Source organism: Aptenodytes forsteri, unplaced genomic scaffold, assembly GCF_000699145.1.
Source record: "Aptenodytes forsteri isolate BGI_AS27 unplaced genomic scaffold, ASM69914v1 Scaffold41, whole genome shotgun sequence".
Classification (NCBI taxonomy): Eukaryota; Metazoa; Chordata; class Aves; order Sphenisciformes; family Spheniscidae; genus Aptenodytes; species Aptenodytes forsteri.
Genome location: NW_008796211.1, coordinates 3988687 through 3994131, shown reverse-complemented (window position 1 = coordinate 3994131; position 5445 = coordinate 3988687).

The following is a 5445-nucleotide window of genomic DNA, read 5'->3' as shown; positions in this document are numbered from 1 at the left end:
CATAGACTTGTGAGTGTCCAGGTGGCGTAGCAGGTCGTTAACTGCTTCCTCTTGGATTATGGGGGGTTCATCCTGCTCGCCGTCCCTGTCTTCCAGCTCGGGGGGCTGAGTACCCTGAGGATAACTGGTCTGACTGTTAAAGGCTGAGGCAAAGAAGGCATTGAGTACCTCAGCCTTTTCCTCACCCTCGGTGACAATGTTTCCCCCCGCATGCAATAAACGATCAATAAATTCAACAGATGTGAATGGGCCAGAAACTTTCAGCAACGCTTGAGTACTGCTTTCTGAGGCTTTATAGTATTCCCTAGTGTATAAAATTGTTCAGCCAGAAGTTAAAAGGTTTTTCAGCTTCATTTTCAGACAGAGTCTGTTTCACATCTATTCACAGATGTAAAAATCCTGCTCTCTTAACTGCATATCTGACAAACCTATAGTAATTACAACAGTTGCTTAAACATAAAGACAATTACTTTGGTTTTGTCTTTTATTGGTGCCTTCTTGTACAAGACAAGAAGTTAGCCCTGTCTGACGAGCCACCCGCTCTTGATTGTGTAAGACAAAATTCTGGATTAACAACTGCATTTTAGAAAGTATTTGCTTGCAGTTACCTGCACGTTATGAAACAAGCTCACATGAGAAGATACATACCCAGGACTCAACATGCAAAATGATGCGCACATTTTGCACGTTAGACTACTTGGATTTCATAAAGGTATGATCTCAGTCGCTTGTCGGCCACTTCCATGACACAGATCAGCTTCCTGAAAAATTTTGCTCGGTGGGAAAATCCCAAGAGTCATGCCTAATCTCAGTGATCGGGTAATGAGAGTTTGGGAATAATATATTCAGATGACAATTTCTCATGGTGATCAGGGGAAATTAATTTATTTGTGGTATGAGATTGCTACAGTTTTAAAGGACTAGTGTTAGTTTCACACTGCTGAAAAAAGGGTGTCCCCGTCAAAAGGACACATTCATTCCAATGTATACACTGTAGAAAAGATACTAAATACAAAATCATTTTAACATTCAGAGGTATTAAATGCTTACAAAATGAATTTCAGGTGAACTGTAGACATAGTCAATCTCCAGCTGATAAACAGACACTATTTGGGATTAATAGTGATGGGATTAATAGTGGGCTACAAAGTCTCCCATTTCCCATGAGAAGTCCTCACTGGGAATGGACGGGAGCTCAAAAAGTCTTACATTCCCATTGCCCAAATAGAAGCAGTTCTGTTGCTCAAACATGGCTTCATTTTTCAGAGGTCTCAGACTTGTACTTTTTGGGTTCAGTTCTCAATGTGGCTTGCAGTTTGGGCATTTCACATGCAAATAATTGCATGTGCAGTTAAAGTGTGTGCAAATATTAGTTGGTAGACATCCAGCCTGAGATTTTCAATGCTCAATTCAAAATAGAAAGCATGATAAAACATGTAAGTTCAATAAATATTTTTGGAAGATTGCATGTGCAAGCAGGTAATTAGATAACAAGTTACTACTGCTTGCATCTGTCATTTAAAAAGTCCAAATGCAAAAGAGTACCCAGAAAATATGACATTCTATTCACAGCTCTGAAAGTCTGTCTGTCGATGAACGTTAAATTCACCGTCTGGCTTCTGCACTGTAGATGCCTTTGCAAACCCTCAAAAATTGGTTTTGTTTGGGCTTGTGCAGGATCCTGTGCACCAGACGGCACTTTTATTGAACTTCGCTCTCAAGTAGCTGGCCACAAATTACCATGCGTTTTATCAGTGTTGTAAAAATGTTTGTCATTAAAGGTAACTCTAGCTTACCTTTAAAGTTTGTTACTCCCTCTTGATATGCAGAAGTTCCTCTCTCTGTGTCATGTAACTTCAGTAAATGCATTTATGAACTTTGAAAAAGTTGACATCAGAAAATATATGGTAAAAGCAACTGAAAAAACAAAGCCCATAAACATTGAATTTGTCATGAGTTTCATATAGACGTTATTAATGAAAAAAAACAAAACAAGATCAAAACTGTATTAGAAAATATGATATACAAGGGAAATAATACCTATTATTTTTTAAGTGTCTTTGTCCACTGATAGTATACTGAAAGCACAGTGAGTTGTTTTGAAGTATTTGGTCAAAATTAGAAGTAGGGAATAGAGACATCAGCTGAAGGAAAAATCTAGCAATGTAGTTGGGAAATAGAACTGGTCCAGCAGTCTTTGCTTTCCAGGAGTCTGGGCAATCACGGGGAACCGTTTCCATGTTACTGTTGTCTATTGCAGTTTCTCTTTATCAGAAATGACACCTGCATTTCACATTGGCTATTTTACGTTGGCTACAGATGCAGGCACTAGTAGTTAGGTATTTAATTGCCTATCTGCACATGTGCATTCTGTCAGGATAATATGGATCTTTAGTCCACCAAAGCAGAACGAATTTAGGATTGTATTTTTAAGACTGTCCGCACTGCATTTACATCTAGATCAGAAGTTTTACATTTTTCTGCTGCTGTATGTTTTATGTCCCCAATGAGTACTGTGGATATAGGCTTGGTTCAACAAAATCAGACTAATTTTATCAGATTAAGTATCTATTGTTCAGGAATGGGCAAGCCTGAGGAATATGAGAGTAAATAGATCCAGAAACACATTTCACATATGTGACAGAAATTAGGTTTTTTGCATCCTCTTCCTTGTAGATACAAGCAACAGCTTTTTAAAGAGTAACTTATGTAAGGCTCAAAGCACGCCCGTTGCACTTTACAGTAAAGAACCATCAGTCTAGTCCGTAAAGCTATGGATCCAATGTCTGTATATATATATTTCCCAGTGTGTAACACGGCCTGTGTGCGTAAGGTGTACTCGTGTCTCTTCCCCCACCCAGACGTACGGGGGAATTAGCAGTCAGAAGTTGCTCTATCTGCCTCCGATGCACTGCCGTTCCCAGAGACATCGTGACACGCCAGACAAAAGCAATGCCAGTGTTAGCTATCTGCGACTGCAGTCATTCTTCCTACAGAAGCTCCAGTGTTTTAGACACATCTTACTTTTATACTACCTTTTCCTAGAAATTCACCCCACAAATTATCCAATATCTTCCTTCTTTCCCTGTCCTTTTTAACTTCTTATTAACATCTCACCACAGAGTCTTCATGTTACTTTCTAGTTTTATTGCTCTCCACTCCTTTTCATTGGATTCTGCCTCATGAACACTGAATTTTCTACTTCTTGTTTCATTTTTTCTTCCTCATCTGGAATCATGGAAGACTAATGACATCTGAATCTGAGCTACACTTTTGAATCCCACCTGACTGAACCTCAAATTTAGGCAAAATACATTTGCCTAATTTGCCTGCATGTTGTAGTAGGATGTTTTGGGAAGATCTTTTATTAAAAAAAAAAACCAACCAACAAAACCACAAATCACTTCCTGACATGATTATCTGTCATCCCCATGCTAATTCAGAAAGCGTTTTTTTTTCTTTTCAGCTGTAAAATGCTCCCGAGGGAACAATGTCCAAAGGTACTTTGGAGGAACAGCTGATGCTGAATAAAACCACTTGTTTTGGTCTCTCTTGTGATGAAGACTGGGCTGTCTCTGACCTTGTTTCAAATAGTGATAAATCAATTTTTAGACGATAATGGTTCTTTTATTACTGATTTGTGTAGGCTAGCTTTGAAATGCTGAAAATCATGAAGTTCTGTATCGCACCCATAATCTCCCAATAAGCAATTTCATCAAGTTGTTTCTTTCAGAAAGCTCTAATACTCATCTAAGCATACAGTATAGATGTGGAGTTGACTATGTACATTGCCCTGAATGTAGTGTTCATCTTTGCAATCACTGGTAACTCCTAAATGAGGCTGTATCAGATTTTTGTGAGAAGTCTGATGAAGAAGTAATTTATAAGTGAAATACCTATGTTTATCTGCTATCTCATCTCAAGTAAAAAAAAAAAGTATTTTTCTTCTACTCTGTTAAGAGCAGCACAATGCTGTAATGTTTCAGACAAGTAAATAGCACTCTTTTTTAAGCTTTACATATGTTACTAGTGTACTAGAACAAAATATGGTTGTGGCTTACACAAAAATGCATTAAGGAAACATGATGAAAACCTTCATTTCCAACCTCAGACATTTAATGAGTCAGTAAATGTTCTCCTTTCTCAGATCAAATGCCATCCACATGGAGACAGAGAAACATAAATTATAGGGAAACTTCAGACTAAAATCTAACATTAAAAAGCTTACTCCAATGCCAGAAGACAAAGAGAAAATATCCAAAGTACCAACAGAATGATCAATGTCCACAACAGAGAAATAGTTAAAAAATCATACCGTAGTCACTTTAAAGCAACCCAAATCATAAAGCAGTTGTGTACCAATTACTTCTCATGAAAAAATGAATTGTTAGCACCTAAAATTACTAGTTATGATCTTAAAACCAGCACTGCAGTTTTACTAAATACGTACGCTTCCCTGGGATTACACTGGAATATGTATCATGTTTAATTGCAGTTCGTTACTAAAAGAAATGCAAGCATCTTGTGGATGCTTATTCACAACGTTATTTCCGATTTACCTTCTCCAAACTACAACTGCAAGAAACACCTAACGGTAAGCTGTAGTGAATAAATTACTGGATTCCCACAAGGCAACTACGCCGAACGTGTCGGAGTGGGTGCAGAAAACGCACAAGAGGTGTAATCTGACCAGACAGGGGAAGGAGCACCGTCTTGTCTTACCACCGTACGCCGCTGGAGGTTTGTCCGTCTGCCACTTGGTGCTGTCTGAACTTCGGACAGGTGGCTCTCACTCAGATATATTATGCACTGGGGTTACTTCACCTCTGAATGTCCTGTAGCAGCTGAGGAAGCAGCTTCATTGACCTCCAAATCTGCTTCATATCTCGGCATGTTCCTAGCGAAGCCCTTGCTAGATCTGGGGGACACAAGGATGAGAGATCACGGCAGGAGTGGGGAGTGGAAGTGCTCTGAAATCCTCCACCTCGACCCTCAAGACGTGTACGCTGAGAAGTAAAGAAGAAGCTGAGCTCCCTCAGTGCTGGAGTACGCAAAGAGAAGAGAGAGCTTCTATTCTTCCACCAGCCTCCAACCCCCTCTCCAGCACAGGAAGGACAAACAAGGTGATAACCTGGATGTGGAAGACAAGGTCTCCCTGTCGTGCAGAAAACAGAGCAGAGCAGTGACCGCGAGGCTCATTCTGCACTTGCGCGTATTAGCAGTTGGGTGTGCAAGACGGGGCGTGTTTGGATGGAAAACCCCCTCGCACCCGTGCTGTTAGTGCTGCACAGCGCGTACCTCTAGCACACACTTGAGGGTGTTTCTCCTGGTGAAACCTACGCACCAGTAGCAGCACCACACAGCACTTCCCACTGGTACGGGACACTGCCTTACCTGAGGACTGGCCAAAGCAGCACGTCTCGGGACTAAGGGCTCTGTCTTCTG